The sequence below is a fragment of the Plecotus auritus genome (assembly GCF_963455305.1).
Source record: "Plecotus auritus genome assembly, chromosome: 5".
Taxonomy (NCBI): domain Eukaryota; kingdom Metazoa; phylum Chordata; class Mammalia; order Chiroptera; family Vespertilionidae; genus Plecotus; species Plecotus auritus.
The window spans coordinates 178,065,173-178,082,996 of record NC_137776.1 but is presented as its reverse complement, the minus strand read 5'-3'; the positions used below and the strand labels follow the sequence as shown (position 1 = coordinate 178,082,996).

Below are 17,824 nucleotides of genomic sequence, written 5' to 3'. Positions count from 1 at the left end.
TCCCTAGCTGAGATCTGGGATTACTAAGTTATCGCAGAGGTTTATAGTAGTCTGCAGGCTATTTTCCATATTGAAAAAACAAATAATGAACGAAAACCCCCACTACCTAATAGAAAGCCTGCATTTCTCAGTGAGTTCACAAGAGAGGGACTAAAATGTCAGGTGTCTTTGCTTTTGGAGAAAGGGTATATCAGTGTATTGTAGACATACTGATTATTTTTATTGGCTATTGGCTGGGTCCTTGATGAAATATCTGGAAAATGAATTAATTATATGGAACTCTTCAGAATGTAGGGTTTACCAGTATAATAGGAGGGATCCAGGAGTACTCAGTAGCAAAAGGGCTTACAGAACCACTGGCTGAATTGAGGTTAATCTTTAATCAGGGATTGTTATTATATTTGCTTTAGGTTTAAATATTAATGGTTGACTGTTCTCAAATTTATTTTTAAAGCAGCCAAATGGTACATATTTTAAAAAATCAACCTCTGAGAATTTTGTTTGAATGTAAACTGTTTACATTCTGCATCAGTTTAATTGTTCCACTCTCTATGTCAAAACACTTCAGTTAGCCAGCTTCGTTGAGTTCTAAGTGATAGGGCAGTAAATTGTATACAAATGACAATAAAAAAATCAGACAACTGTTACTATGTAGTATTTAAAAACTCTTTACTGGGTTTATGTTAAATGGTCTTCCCCTTGGCCTGAAGAGATGATAATGCTTTATACCATTTGGATAAATATTCAGACAAAAAAATGAACGAAAAACATACTAAATTCTGCTACCCTGAACCATTAGATATTTGCAAAATACCATTGCTTAAATTTATGGCATTCTAAGAAGAATGCTTTTCATAGACTTGAAAAATCAGAGAAGAGTGAAAGGTAGGTTTCTAGAATGACATAAGGGTGTTTCCTATAATTAATTTTCATGGCAATAAAGCTTTCAGCATCCTCATTCCTTTAATTTGCTTTAAGTCCTTAATTTTATTCTTTATCATCAAGTGAGTTTAAGGTACATCTTGCATCTTTTAAGTGAGTTTGGCTATAGGGTTTATGTACTCAATGGAAAGGTAAACTCTTTAAGGGTTAAAAAAGTTCAGGGTTAAATTATCCTTATAGAAGCTACAGATTTAATAAATTAGTCTAATTATTCAGTTCTTGATTTAGATGGGTTTTGAGTTTGCCAAAACTCACCATTCTATCCTTTATCGTTTCACTTACCTCCTTTCTTTTCTTTTGCAGATGTGCTACAAAATATTGAAACCCACATTGCTCCAACTTGGAGATGTACATGTTTTCATACTCCTCTTGAAGCCTCTTGATATACTTGAAACAAACAAACAAACAAACAAAACAAGAAGCATAAACTCAATTAAATAATGTATTTTAGGGGTTAGTAGCATAGGAGTCACTGTCTTAGGTGGGTGACTGCCCAGGCACTTTGCAGGGAGCATCTCTGTGTTTAGGGAAATGCTGCTAGCCTTGATCACAAAGTTGTAAAGATGACAGCAACATGTCAGCATGAATTCATGTTCCTCTTAGATCACTGATAGTATTCTTCATTCCTTTACTAATTCAGCAGCAGAATCCTAAGAATTTTTTCTCCTACATATATATACAGCCCTTGCCATCATGGAGCCCAGTGTCTACCCAGGAACTAGACACAGACCCATCTGATGACAAAGGGGATGATTGCTATGCTGGCGGAATGACATAATCCATGTTAAAGATAACAGAGAAAAGACATGTTAATCCTGTTTAGAAGTATTAGGCAAGGTACAGCTAAGTGGTCACATTTGATCTGGGCCTTGAAGGTTTAGTTGAAATTTCACTAGACACAGAAGGAAAGATATTCCAATAGAGGGAAACTCTGCACAGGAAACTGTAGAGGCAAGAAAGTTCAGGTAATGGTGAGTAGTGAGATTAACCTCTCAGAGCTTCAGTAAAGATGCAGGACAAATAGCACTCGTCTTTTTTTGTACACAGTTGTAAAAAGCTATTGAGGTTATGTATGTGAAAGTAACATGCAAATATAATCCTGGGTCTGACATTTCTCATTGCTATTGGTTCATATGTGCTACAATAGAATAAATAAAGTACATTATGATAGATTTCTCCAAAGTGGATTCTTATTTGGCTGTCTCTTTTTTTCCTTTAAAGTGACCATAGTTTAAAATGTTCATATATGAAGTGTTTGGAGAAGCACTATTATAGCCTAATAAAGAGCACAGACTTTGAAGCTAGAATCTTGGCTTTGCAACTTACTAGCTATTTGACCATGGGCAAATTACTTAACCTCCCTATTTTTGTGTTTCCTTATCTATAAAATAGAGAGATTATCTACCTCATAGGTAGTATCTACCTCATAGGACTGTGGTGAGGATTAAATGCAGTGAAATATGTCAAGTGTGTTAGAAGCTATATTTATTATCTTATTTCAAAATATTTAAGTTAAAGTCATTTGCAACTATTATTTATATGTTACTAAATAAAATTGCTTGTTTAGCCCAGAATTTGCTTTCTAGTCCATATACATTAATATATAAAAAAACCTTTTAAAGTTAAACAATCTCTTACCAGCTAATTATATGTACATTTTAAATAAATTTTTGAAACTAATGCTCTACCACTTTGTGACCTTAGGTGAAGTTTTTATCTCCTATAAGCTTCAATTCCCTCAGTTTGTAAAAATAAGAATCATATTAGTACCTACCACATATTGATTGTGAGGATTGTTAGATAATATAATTAAAAACTCTGGAAAGCTGTGGATTCTCTCCCTTAAATACATGCACCTAAACAAAATTTTGAAAGCATTTTCAGTTTTGAATTCCCAAGAAACCATCTATAGCCTCCTTGTGACTTCAGGTTAAGAAATCCTGACCAAAGGTGTAGACCAGGATTTTGTAATCTAGTCTTATCACTACTGGTGGTTGTCATTGAGCATCTAGATCTCCATCTTGATATCCGTAACTTTGCTTATGCTAGTAGAATTTGTAAAATAAGTTGCCAGATGAGAAGTTACACAAATATTTGAATGAATTTAACTATCTTATTTTGCAACAGCTCTCCCCACCCCTAAATCCCCTCCCCACTTTTCCAGCAACCGTTTGGTTTGGATCTGATCTGAACGCTATGACTACTAATTCTGGCTTTAAGTTAGGCTGAAAGAATGTGTTATTTCAAGACAATGCTTACCAAGTAGCCTGCTTAATTCACAGTGTTTACTTGAATATTAGAAGAGGAAAAAAAGAGTGTGCCACAGATTGTGGTTGTATATGGAATCATTGGTCATTCTTATATTTAGCCTGCTTGAGGTTTTACCAGAGAGTTGAGAGCTAGGAATAGAATTTTAAACTCAATAGCTTGGAATATTTTGCTATTTGACATGGCAAGTTTATATCAAGTTACTTCAGATATTTTATTTTTTTAAAAATATTTTAATTTCAGAGAGGAAGGGAGAGGGGGAGAGGTAGAAACATCAATGATGAGAGAGAATCATTGATGGGCTGCCTCCTGCACGCCTCCTACTGGGGGTCGAGCCTGCAACCTGGGTATGTGCCCTTGACTGGAACTGAGCCTGGCAGGCCGACACTCTATCCATCGAGCCAAACCCGGTAGGGTGGGAAAATGCTCTTTAAATGTTTTTTATGGCTAGTTCCAGCTTATACTTGAATTTTTTTAAAATATAATGTAAAAACTTTATTTTTGAGTATATTTTCTAGAAAAGCTATACTTAGATCTACCTCATACTTTCATAAATGAAATACTAATTTATTAGGTTGGGTAAGCTATTAATACTTGACATATTATATTAAAACTTATGTCTTCATTGCTAACCTGAAATTGGACAGTTTTGATGTTTGAATGGGAATGCTAGTCATGGATAGGGGGGAAATTCTGGGATGAAAAAATAGAAAATAAATTCCAGTTTACAGTTTTATAACTTTCAAGTTGTCAGGTGTCTTAGAGATCATTTAGTCTAATGATTTTCAAAGCGGACTGCATCAGGATAAAAAGTGGCGTTAGGAAATGTAGATTGCTAATAATGCATATTCCTAGGCATCATCCTACACTTAGTAAATCCGATCTCGTAGGAGTGGGTTCTATTGTTTTCAAAAACCCCCAGAGGACTCATATGTAGCCATTTCATGGGACACTTGGGAATCTCTGATTTAGGCTTAGCTCTTTCTTTCATAGATGAGGAAGCTGATTTAGAAGGGAAATGAAAACCCAAACACACAGCAGGTGAGAACTGAAATCCTTGACCGTGTGTGTGTGTGTGTGTGTGTGTGTGTGTGTCTTCCATGCTGTGGTGTTTACTTAGACCACATTACCTCTTAATTATGAAAAAGCATGCTTTTTGCAGAAATTTCCTAGTGTGTGTGTGTGTGTGTGTGTGTGTGTGTGTGTGTGTGTGTGTGTGTGTGGCTTCCATGCTGTGGTGTTTACTTAGACCACATTACCTCTTAATTATGAAAAAGCATGCTTTTTGCAGAAATTTCCTAATGTCCTGTTGGCCATCTGCAAAGTACATCTGCAAAATCAATCTGCCTGGCAGGTCAAACAACTTAGCCTTAGGGATGCACCCAGAACTAGTGCAACCGGACCATTGACTTGAATTTGGTATGCTGACCTGAAGCATCTGACTAAGTAAGCAATGCTGAGTAGTTGCTTAAAAACTGTCCATAGCATGAAATGAGAAATAGCTGTAAGAGACCAAAACCCTGAGAAGGCCCTCCAGGCTCTGACATTTACCAGCAGCTGCTACACTTTAACACTTTTCTCTAATCAAAGTTGACTATCTCTGGATGGAAGAGGCTTGCAGAACCTCTGGCAGCTCTGGGGAGGAATTTATTTTAATTGTGCCAGTGAGAAGGTAGGAATTATTTCAATAAAGATCAAGAACCTCCAAATCCACTTAAGCTTGGGCTCCTGGCCAAATGTCCATTCTCAGGAGGGAGTTGGTGTCAGCTGCTGCCTTGTGATTTGAGGTGTTTAAAAAAAAACACAAAGGCATTATGGAATCCTTTTCTGAGTTGGCAGGCAGGAGTGGCACCAGGAATCAAGGCCTGACACATGTCATCAGCCTGGAAAAAGTGGAGTTTGGACACTAATGATGGCTCTTGTCAAAGCTCAGTATGATAAAGTCAGGAGGACTCATCTTAGGGGTTAGTTTGCATAGGAGAGGAGTTACAGCATTCTCTAAGAACACCTGCCAAGAGTTTTCACTGCCCCAGCTGTGTGTCAGTGATGAATCCTGCACTCTTGCCTCCTGTCACTTCTTTTTAATGGGTGATGGTAGAGATGCTGGATGGGTACAGAAGAGAGGCAGCTTGGTTATGTTTGGCACATCTTCTTAGTTGCTTGTTTTCTTGCCATTTTCTGTATAGAACTAAATTTGTGAGGTCATACTCCAGACTAGTACTTAGTTCTGTCTTATATCTGAAGGTGTGTTGGGCCATACATAGTCACAGTTCCTTTATTTCCATAAATGCCACTGCTGGTGACCACACAAATATTTTTATTGGCAAATATAAGAAAACTTTTTTTACTGATATATCTCTGTTAGATGTGTTATTTTCACATCTCAGTTCTGCCATTTAGTTAGTAACTGTGTGACTTTTGGCAAGTAGTTTATTCTCCATTTCTTGTCTGTAAAATGGAGGTTAGCAATTAATTGCACTTACATCACAGGGTTGTTGTGAGAATTCAGTTTAACAGGAATATAGAAATAGCTGGCACATAACATTCAAATTTCAGTTTACTGTTACTATTGTAATTATTTGGTTAAAATTCCTGCTTGCTGGAAAGAATGGAATGAGAGTTTCTAAGTCATTGTCTTAGTGAATTCAGGAAACGTGGTTTAGATCGAACAGAAAATAAAGTCAGAAGACCCAGATTCAAGTCTTGAATATGTTATATGTTACTTTAATTTCTATGAAAAAAGTTATACTAACCAAAGATAGACAAAATCAGCATCTCTAAGATTTCTTGCCACACAAAGAATCTTTACATTCCTAAACAGCATACCTTCCAGGCAGTGTTCAGATGCAGAGGTTAATAGTGCCTGGTATAGGACTCAGCATTTAGGTATTTATTTGTAATAAATACCTCGTTTCTTGAGTATCCTTTCAGTGTCAGGTATTGTGATATATAGCTAGACGTATGTAAAATTTATACATATACACATATCTATAATAATAAAAGCATAATATGATAATTAGAATGGATGGCTGAACTACCTTTTAGACAACATTCCGGACGACCTTACGGATGAAGCCGGGGCTGTGAGGGACGAGCCCTTTGCACAAATTTTGTGCATCAGGTCTCTAGTGTACATATAAATACACATATATATTCAGTATATAGGTGTGGGCAAAAGTAGATTTACAGTTCATATGGAAAAAAATGCAGATTATTGCGATAGCTTTATTAACTCAAAAGAATGCCACAATAGTGCAGTACACTTAGGTATACTCTTATAAGTCCTCAAATTGCCGGCCTTCATTATTTACACATTCTTGTAGTCTACTTGCTATACTCAAGCACACTTTGTGACAGTTCTTAACCTACTTTTGCCCACCCCTGTATGTATGTCACATATATGTAAGGATATATTTATTTAAGTATATATATTTTATATAAAAATATAAAATATTTATATTTACTAGTATATATAGGTAGTACATGTAAATCTACTTTATATAAATATGTTGATCTTTCACATTTAATCTTCTTGAGAGTCCTGCAAGGTATTTGGTATTATGCTCACTTTATACATGAAGAATGAGACTAATAAGGGATGTGATTTGCTCAAAGTCACGGAGCCTTGGCTTGTCTGGTGCCAAACTTCTCATAAGTGCCTATTGATCAGAGACGGTGAAAGCAATATGGGCTGGACTGGGTAGAATCAGTTATTTTCCCAATGCTAAATTCTCCCTCTTTCCAGATTTCTCCTGATATCTCTTTTTTAAAAATCCTCACCCGAGGATATTTTTCCATTGACTTTTAGAGAGAGTGGAAGAGAAGGAGGAGGGTGAGAGTGAGGTGGGGTAGGAAAGAGGAAGAGAGAAACATTGATTTGAGAGACACATCGATTGGTTGCCTCCCACATGCTGCCCTGACCTGGGTCAGAGATGGAGCCCACAACCAAGGCATGTACCCTTGACCAGGAATCGAACCCAAGACCTTTTGGTCTGAGGTTCTAACCACTGAGCAACTGGCCAGGGCTTCCAATATCTCTGTTTTTCCTCCTTGGTTCTATAACATTTCTCACGGTGAGCCTTGTATTAGAATTGTGTGCACGCGTATCTTTTCTTCTATGATGTAACTCAGTGAAAACATTTGTTCAGATGTATATCAGGCATTTGATAAATGTTTGTATTAAACTGTAAGTGTTCCTTGCTTCATTCATTGTTTATCTAAATAGCATATAAATGAAATCATTCAAATATATTAAGTTAATTTTTAAGTAAATTTGGTATTTCATTGAGATGTGAGTAATAACCCCACAATCTGTCTATTCTAGAAGTTTCAGAGTGCATCTATTTTTTGGGGGTTGTGTGTGTCAAATGTCTTATTTTCAACTTCTAAGTTTAAAAAGGAATGAAAAATATGAACATTTTTGTTTATATTGCTAATGTTAAGTAGTGCCCTTAGAGATTGTTCTATGATAAGATAATTAGGGAGGTGTTGCTGACTTGAGTTGATACTACATTTGTTTTTTTAGATCAAGGCAGAAGAAAATTGTAAAAGTCTAGCTTGCTAGTCTTTTAAACGTAAGTGAGAATCAGTTTTCAGCTTAATAAATCAATTTGGAGATCAAAGCATCTTCCATAAGATGTTAGTTACAGTAAAGCCAGTAAGTGGCAGGTGATTATTTATGTCTCCAAAATAAACAGTGATCAGAAGCAGCCAGTTATGATAATTGCTTCATTTTTTGTACAATCTCTATAAAAAGATTAGTTCAAGAATAACATCTAGCCGAAACCGGTTTGGCTCAGTGGATAGAGCGTCGGCCTGCGGACTCAAGGGTCCCGGGTTCGATTCCGGTCAAGGGCATGTACCTTGGTTGCGGGCACATCCCCAGTGGTAGGTGTGCAGGAGGCAGCTGATCGATGTTTCTCTCTCATCGATGTTTCTAGCTCTATCCCTCTCCCTTCTTCTCTGTAAAAAATCAATGAAATATATATATTTTTAAAAAGAATAACATCTATAGAAGTAACTAATTGTAAATGCTTAGCTAGTATCTTGAAGGGAAACTTGAAGTCTGGGTAGAGGTGGGAGAGTAGTTGTCAGTTCTTTGTAAGCCACATGCAAATTGTGAACCTCTCCTTTGGGGCTTTCTTACCTAGCTTTTTAAAATTTTATTTCCACAGTGGAGTCTTAACTAGGCTATGTAAAAGCAAAGGAATTTATCCCAAAGTTTCTGTCTTAACTCAGAGATATTTGGCTATACAAATGAATTCATAAAAGTTTTGGCTGTTGGATGAGAATCTTTATTTGTGCTGCTCTAGGATGTGAAGGTGAGGAGAGGACATTTCTGTCAAATCATAGCTTAGTCCATGTTAGTCTAAGAGGGTGAGGAGTGCTGAGGAGGTGAGAGAAGCAACACCTTTCCTTTGTGTTATCTTAGTTTAATGCTTCCAGTAGCCCTCCTGATAAGGTAGTGGCTATTGCACTTGTCACTGCACTGAGATATTCTGTCCCACTCCCCAGTTCTCCAGCTCACCATAGAAGTGCTTGGTTTACATATGTCAAAGCAATTTACAGTCATATGTTGTCCAGTCACATGTTAATTTATTATTTTGCCAATTTTAAATAGTTTTATTTAAGACATTGCATTTTCCACTTTACAGTTATAAAGTGCATTAGATTTCCTTTCCCTGTGCACAGTCCGTATTCAAGTATCAAGAATGCCCAGTTATTTACTATACAGCAGCTCAACTTTTAAAACTGCCATGGAATTTGCCTCAAATTTGAGTCCTTCAATATTTTGTGTGGCACAATGCTAGATATATGCTCAAAGCTGGCTTAATCAACCTCTTCAATGGTGGGCCCAGAGGAGGCACCGCCAGATGGAGGAGCTCCGCCACCAGGGAAGCCCCCAGGCATTCCTCCTGGCATGCCTCCTGCACTCTGGTACAGCTTGATAATGATGGGGTTGCAGACCTCTTCCAACTCTTTCTGCTGGTGTTCAAATTCTTCCTTTTCTGCAGTCTGGTTCTTATCAAGCCAGTTAATGATTTCATTGCTCTTGTCAAGAATCTTTTGTTTGTCCTCATCATTGATCTTGCCTTGAAGTTTTTCATCTTCAACAGTTGCTTTCATGTTGAATGCATAGGATTCAAGTGAATTCTTGGAAAACACCTTGTCCTGCTGCTTCTCATCTTCAGCTTTGTACTTCTCAGCTTCTTGGACCATGCGTTCAAAGTCTTCCTTGCTCAGACGACCCTTGTCGTTAGTGATGGTAATCTTGTTCTCTTTTCCTGTACTCTCATCCACAGCAGAGACATTGAGGATGCCATTGGCATCAATATAAAAAGTGACTTCAATCTGAGGAACACCACAAGGTGCAGGAGGTATGCCTGTGAGTTCAAACTTGCCAAGCAGGTTGTTGTCCTTGGTCATGGCACGCTCACCTTCATAAACCTGGATGAGCACGCCTATCTGGTTGTCAGAGTAGGTGGTGATGGTCTGTGTGGTCTGTGTCTGCTTGGTGGGGATGGTGGTGTTGCACTTGATCAGGACCATCATGACGCTGCCAGCCGTCTCAATGCCAAGGGAAAGAAGTGTGACATCCAGTAGCAGCAGATCTTGGACATTTTCAGATTTGTCTCCAGAGAGAGTGGCTGCCTGGACAGCTGCACCATCAGCAACAGCCTCTTCAGGGTTGATGCTCTTATTCAACTCTTTTCCATTGAAGAAGTCCTGGAGGAGTTTCTGAATCTTGGGGGTACGAGTGGAGCCACCCACCAGGACCATATCATGGATCTGGAACTTGTCAAGCTTGGCATCCCGAAGGGCTTTCTCTATAGGGTCCTGGGTGCCACGGAAAAGGTCAGCATTCAATTCTTCAAATCGGGCACGTGTGATAGAGGTATAGAAGCTGATACCTTCATAGAGCGAGTCAACTCAATACTGGCCTGGGTGCTGGAAGAGAGTGTACGCTTAGCACGTTCACAAGCAGTACGAAGGCGACGGACAACCCTCTTGTTCTCACTGATAACCTTCTTATGCTTGCGTTTGAACTCTGCAGTGAAATGGTTGACCATTCGGTTGTCGAAGTCTTCTTTACCTAAGTGGGTGTCCCCAGCTGTATATTTGACCTCAAAGATTCCATCTTCAATTGTGAGGATTGACACATCGAAAGTGCTACCTTCTAAGTCAAAGATCACGTTTCTTTCAGCTCCAACCTTTTTGTCTAAACCGTAAGCAGTAGCAGCGGCAGTTGGCTCATTGATGATTCTAAGTATATTGAGACCAGCAACAGTTCCAGCATCTTTGGTGGCCTGACGCTGAGAGTCATTGAAGTAAGCAGGTACCGTGACAACAGCATTGGTAATGGTAGGCTTCTGCGATTTCCTTCATCTTTGTCAAAACCATGGATGACACCTCTTCTAGATAAAAGCTTTTTGTCTCTCCCTTGTATTCTACTTGGACCTTAGGCCTGCCAGCATCATTCACCACCATGAAAGGCCAATGCTTCTTGTTAGACTGGGCAACAGCATCATCAAATCTACGTCTAATCAAGCGCTTGGCATCAAAGACGGTGTTGGTAGGATTCTTTGCTACTTGATTCTTTTTTTTCTTTTTTTAAATATATTTTATTGATTTTTTACAGAGAGGAAGGGAGAGGGATAGAGAGCTAGAAACATCGACGAAAGAGAAACATCCATCAGCTGCCTCCTGCACACCCCCCACTGGGGATGTGCCCACAACCAAGGCACATGCCCCCGACCGGAATCGAACCCGGGACCCCTCAGTCCACAGGCCGACGCTCTATCCACTGAGCCAAACCGGTTTCGGCCTACTTGATTCTTTGCAGCAGTGTCAGTAAAGGCAACATAACTTGGGGTGGTTCGTTTTCCCTGATAGTTGGCAATTTTTTCCACTTTTTCATGCTGGAATACACCCACACAAGAGTAGGTGGTGCCAAGATCAATGCCAACTGCAGGTCCCTTAGACATGGTTGCTGGCGTGCGTGTCTAGCTGGCACAGACCTACCAGAGCTGGTGTCCCCGTGTTCAATGAATCTCACATGTTAATTTAATAGTGGTGATAATTGCTAAATATGTAAGATCAGCTAGGTTGTATCATTTGATTGAAATACTAAATTTTGCAGTTACTGAATGGTGATATATACATCGTTTAGACTTAGGACTTTACTCCATGAAAAAAGTTTTTGGTTAGGGTGGTCTTTTAATTTGTGTATGTGTAACTGGGACTAAGATTGTGTAGGGATCTGGCTCATTGAGGAAGAATGTCAGCTTCTAGGCATAGGAGCCTGAGCATGGCCTGAACTTTAAAGAAAGTGTAATTGGGGTGGGATTTATTCAGACACTGACAGGCAATAAAAATTAACATATTAAGGGTTTAAATTCTTAGTTAAATATTCTCTTTAAATTAGTTTAGGAAATCTTAGAATTATATACTGATTAATTAAAAATAACTCTAATGCATTTTCTTTAGGATTTATTTAAATAAAAGTGAATTTCACTTTTCCTTTTGGTCTCTCTTATGCTAGTATTCTCAGTCTTCTGCTCCTTTAAAAATGTTTGGGGGGGCATTTGTGCATTCTAAATAAGTACACATTTTAAACTACAGTTTTTAGGTCTTTTGTCTGTTTTTACTACTAATACTGATATTAAGAGTCTAATATAAACTCCTGTTTAACGGGATCAATGTGGCTAAAATATGTATGATTAAAATAGACATTGGCAAAAGTAAAGTCTAGATCTGATTAATTAGTAAAAGGAAAACCTAACAAGTGAAAAATAATGATCTTTGAGTTCAGAATAATAGATACTTTTGGGGGAGAAAGGTTATCAGAGAATCTTATGAGTTGCGATAAATGTTCCATAATTTGTCCTGTGTATACAACTGTAAAAATTCATCAAACTTAAAATTTGTTAGCCTTACCACATGTAAATTATACCTTAAAAAGTAACATACTATCAATCGTATCTGAAACAAATTATCAAAATCTTGGTTATTGAATATGAGTGATGGTTCATTTTACAGTTGTCACCGTTTTTATGAAAATTTGAAATATTTTGTGATAAAAATGAGATTAAAAAAATCCCATCAGTCTAAGCATGTCTAATTATATCTACATTATGAGAACTAAAGTCCCCCCCCCCCCCCCTTCTTCCTTAACTGTCATTTTTCAGGTTTGGAATTTTGTGTTTGTCTTTGATGTTGCTGGAGAGATACAGAGAATCAAGTCTGGTTTTGTGATATCACTTATTCAAAGAGCTCAAACCCAATCTTGATCTTGAAATCAGGTGATATATAAATTCTTCCCATTCTTGAATATGAATGGAGAAAAATCAGACTACTTACTTCATTAAGTATGCGGTAGTCTAATTAAACACCAGTTTAAAAGGTTCTATCTTTCAAAAACATACCTACTACTGAGGATTTGCCATATACTTGCTGTTGTGAGAACTGTCTTGTAGAGTGATGTTACTATTTCATTTTGAGGACATTGAAGTCAAGAAACTTGTTAAGTTCTCATGGCTGAGGTAGGGAGGGTGCCCCATTCTTGACCTCTAAAGGATACATCCTAAGCTGCCAATGTCAGAGTATAAATATGAAGGTAATTATCATTCTCTGTAACTGACTTTTTATTGCCACAGATGTGAATAATCACTATTTTAGAGACATTTGTGAACTGTTTTAGAAGTCTTTTTAGAGCTTGTGTTGAGTGGCCTTTAAAATTTCAAGATTATTCCTGATACTTTTTAAACTTGGCAATATGGCTTTGTTTTTTAAAGCAAAATCTGGAGTAAAGAGAAATATTTGTTTCCCTGTTGTATGAAAAAAGGCTATTTGTAGGTCACCTTTTTAAAAAAGCCAAGAAATTCTCTCTTCAAACCACATTAGAACTCATGCCAGCTTGGTACCGGGCCCTCACCAGAGTAATGTAAGAATTTGCAAAAGTACATAGTGCAGCTGCCAAAGCTCACGCTGTTTAATTTCAACACCGTCTGTCCGCCAGAGTCCACAGCTCAATATTTTTTTTCTGCATGTACCAAATTATCATCTCTTTGGAGGGGGAAATAAAGAGTTGTTATATAATAAACTTACTGCTTTCTTAGGTAATGGTGCTGTTTTGCCTCTCACATTTCCCTCCATCTAACTTTCAAGTATTTATTAACCGGGGTGAATTCTTTCAAAATGTGACACAGAAGGACAGTTTACACCTTTCCTGCTTTATGTTTTGCAAGGAAACCCTTTGCATGGTTCTCTGTTCAGGAAGTTTCATGTGCTACATTCCATCTATTTGCCAAGTCTTGGACTCTTATCCTAAGTACAGTATTTGAGTATGCAGTTACACATACACAGACTGGCAACAGTATACTCTTCCCTGGCCTCTCTCAGAGAAAGTTTGAAGCCAGAGGAGCAAATCCAGATGTTTCTGAGTCTGGCATCCTCAGTTCAGAATCTAGATGGCAAAACTTCATTTGGAAGTGTACCAGGCTTACTCAGCGCCTGCTCTTGCCAGCCATCACATTTTATGACCAAAGATTCTGGCGTTTGTCTCCTGTGCTGAGCAGAACAAACACCACCAAGAGCTGCATGGGAAGTGGCTCTCCATCATGGGAGAGAAATATTTGATTTGCTTCAGGACGCATGTAGAGGAGGGTAGCTTTGCTGTTGGGAATAAGTCTGAAATGAGAGCAGGTGCAACTGCAGCTGCAGCTCCTTAACCAAATCTGGCCTTGTTTAATGTTTGAAGAGTCTAAAACGTTTGGCATCAACATAAGCAAACCATTATGGGCTCTCTGGCCCCTAACATAATATCTCCCACAAGGGGGAGGTACTCACTGTCTATATTCAGTCACCATTTATTAAACACCTTCTGTGTGCACTAGGCAGTGTACTAGATGCTGGTGATGAATAAGATCTTGTCAAGAAGCCCATAGTCTGGTAGGAGGCACAGACTCTTATATAAATTATAATTCACCGGTTTTATTTGTAGCTGATGTCTTTTAGTATTTTGTTCACTTTGTAGGTCAGCTACAAAAGCCAATTCATAGAACTGACTTGACGACCTTCTAAGAGCAAGCATGAAATTTCCCTTAAGTATTAAAGTATGCTTACCTGCTTGTATTTTTGCCTCTTTAGATACCTCTTCGGACTTGCTCAGGGATAAAGATTTGTGGAGTGTGGAAAGAAAATACTAGTATAGTAGTCCCCCCTTATCTGTGGGGGGGTACATTTCCAAAATCCCCGGTGGATCCCTGGAACCTTGAATAGTACTGAACCTCTTATACTATGTGCTATTTTTTTTATCTATAGTCATGCGCTGTGCAATGACCTTATGGTCAACAATGGACTGAATATACATGTGGTCTCATCCTAGCAAAGAGGGAATATGCTAATTGACCCTCATGCTGTTGCAAAGATGGTGGTGCCCACAGCCAATAAGGAGGGAATATGCTAATTGACTGCCATGCCCTCAAAGATGGTAGCGCCCACAGCCACAAGATGAGGCGCCCAGTCCCCTCAGCCCCGCTGGGGCGGCAGGCGTGCGGCAAGGCCAGGCCCGCCCCACGTGCCTGCCTCCAAAGTCCCCTAGTCCCCTCAGTCCTGCAGCCGCCCAGGGCCAGCCCGAGGCGCAGGCAAGCCTCGGATGGCAGCTGCCCAGCCACCCAGGGCCGCCCGAGGCTCAGGTAACCAGGGCCAGCCGAGGCGCTGCCGGCAGTGGCAGCAGCAGAGGTGTGATGGGGCGTTGCCTTCCCCTGACGCCGGGTCGCCTCCCGCCCCTGAGTGCTCCCAGACTGTGAGAGGGGGCAGGCCGGGCTGAGGGACACCCCCTCCAGTGCATGAATTTTCATGCACCAGGCCTCAAGTTAATAAATGCAAAGTGTCCCCTCGGGAGTTTGACTGGCGCAATGGTTGGCAAACTGCGGCTCACGAGCCACATGCGGCTTGCAAGCCGCGGTTTGCTGCTCTGTTGACTAATGAGTTTGCCAACCACTGAACTGGTGGACCGACCGGGAGTACCATTGCTTGCTATGACACGTGCTGACCACCGGGGGCGGCGTGGAATGAAGGAAGGCCATGGCAGGCAGCCAGCTGCCACTAGGGACTCTACCCTGGGCTTCTAGTAAGATTATAATGGAGCTGAAAAATTCCTATGGCATGTGATATAGTAGCTGTCGTAATGAGGTAGGGCAGTGCATTACTCATGTGTTTATGATGATGCTAATGTAAACAAACCTGCTCTGCCAGTTGTGTAAAAGCGTAGCACATACAATTATGTAGAGTATATAAGACTTGATAATAATAATAAAAAACTGTTACTGGTTTATGTATTTACTATATACTTTTAATCATTACTTGAGAGTGTACTCTTCCTATTTATTAAAAAGAAAGTTTGCTGTAAAATGGTAAAGCTGTGCTGTGCCCACAGAAGACTCATACATTCCTTGTTTACCGCATCTCTTGATTGCATCATTTTCTCTTGTGCTTGATTTAATTTTGTGTTATTTTGTACACTAACATGCTTCATAGGCTCAGAGCTTAGGAGAAATAGGCTATATCATATAGCCTAGGTGTGTAGTAGACTATACCATCTAGGTTTGTGTAAGGGCACTCTATGATGTTCGCTTGACAAAATCTTCTAATGACACATTTCTCAGAACATATTTCCATCGTTAAGTAGTGCATGACTGTACGTACATAACTTTTCACTTAGTGGAAGCACTTTATGGCTTTTCTTTGGCATGTATGAATTGCCAACATCACTACTCTTGTGCTTTGAAGCTGCTATTAAGTAAAATAAGGGTTACTGGAACACAAGCACTGCACGATACTGCAGCAGTCAATCTGATAACTGAGACAACTACTACGTGACTAGTGGGTGGGAAGCATATACACATGGCTATGCTGGACAAAGGAATGATTCACGTCCAAACTTAATTCCTCATTTCTTTGATGCAAAGCAGCCTCAGACAAAACATGTGTACTGCTGCTATTAAAATAAGAAGAGCTAATACTATATAGTACTTAATAGTATGTTCCAGGTTTTATTTTTAGGGCTTTATATATAAAGCATTTAAAAGAAGGGTTGTCTTAATCCTCTCAACAACCCAATAAGGTAAGTATTTATTATTGTTCCCATTTTACAGATGAGAACAGGAAGGCAGAGTGAGGTAAATAACTTGCTCAAGATCACATAGATAATAAGTGGCAGGGTCAGAATCTGAACTCAGAATTTTCAGACCCATTGTGTTTTTAATCAGTGCACTCACTATATACCATTTCATACTCAGTTTGACAGTGAGTGAAAACAGTTTCCTAAAAGTAGGGGGTACCAATATCTACCATTTGAGTTCCTCTTGTGTAGCCAGATATTATATGTGTGGTTTTAATCTTATGGGTATGTGAATTGGTCACATTTTACAGTAGAAAATACCAAGTAACATTTATGGAGCACTTACTATGGGTCAGGTATGATACTAAGTGCTTTGCTTTTATTAATGCTCACAAGACTTCTGTGAATAATTGCTATTCTCATTCTGGATTTGAGAAAACTGCAGCTAGAGAAGATTACGTGCCTAGAGTCAAATAGTTAAGAAGTGACAGAGTTAAGATTTGAATACAGGTTTGCATGACACCAGACCTCAAGCTCTTAACTACCACATAATATTTAGTGGGAAGCTGTAATAAGCTAGATAATTCCAATGAAGAGGTAAATCTCAGAGGACAGAGCTTACCTCCAAATTTTGTTCTTCCTCATTCTTAATCCTCACATAGTTTGTTGATAACAATGACCTGGCTTTTCTCACTTCCTCATGTTCTGACAATAGATAAACTTGATAGGTGTCAGAGATTGCTTTTTTGTCTGAAAATGAGTTCTTGTCTAACTAATGTTTTCATGAAATCATGGCATATAGTAAACTTGTCTTTTATTAAGATTCTGGGACTTAACCACTTTTTATAGATTTCTTTTTGTTATCTTCAGGGGATTTCTGGAAGTTTATAGTGGGGAGATCTTACTCATCTGTGAAATTCTGTTTTTGAAATACTGTATGTACTAAGTTGGCATACCTGATTTTATTGTGCTTCACAGATGTGTATTTTACAAATTGAAGTTAAATTCTCTCACTACTCCTGGTAGGGTTTCACTTTTTATTCTGTGTAATACTTCTCATAAGCATTTTGAGTTATTTTTCAGTAATACTTTAGGCATGCTTAATATATATATATATATATATATATATATATATATATACACACACACACACACACACACACACAATGACTTTGATGGAGGAAATGTTGAGTAGCATGACAACTAATCAGGTTAAGACAGTGGTCGGCAAACCGCGGCTCGCGACCCACATGCAGCTCTTTGGCCCCTTGAGTGTGGCTCTTCCACAAAATACCACGGCCTGGGCGAGTCAGTTTTTGAAGAAGTGGCATTAGAAGAAGTTTAAGTTTAAAAAATTTGGCTCTCAAAAGAAATTTCAATTGTTGTACTGTTGATATTGGCTCTGTTGACTAATGAGTTTGCCAACCACTGGGTTAAGATATTTGGGGCCATGTGAAACTTTGGTGCCCTGCAAGTCAGATCCCATTTAGC

The 17,824-nt window shown here is 38.9% G+C and overlaps 1 protein-coding gene and 1 pseudogene across 3 annotated transcripts in view; one reads left to right on the top strand and one right to left on the bottom strand.

Moving 5' to 3' along the window:
* NR6A1 (nuclear receptor subfamily 6 group A member 1) overlaps positions 1–17,824 on the top strand; it is a 171,263-nt gene that overhangs the window by 58,749 nt on the left and 94,690 nt on the right. The gene's annotated exons all lie outside the window — the stretch shown is intronic.
* On the bottom strand, positions 9,040–11,195 carry LOC308249051 (heat shock cognate 71 kDa protein-like; annotated as a pseudogene). Its single transcript has 2 exons — positions 11,016–11,195; positions 9,040–10,815 (listed from the first exon to the last, which is right to left on the bottom strand). The product of its transcript is annotated as a heat shock cognate 71 kDa protein-like (transcript).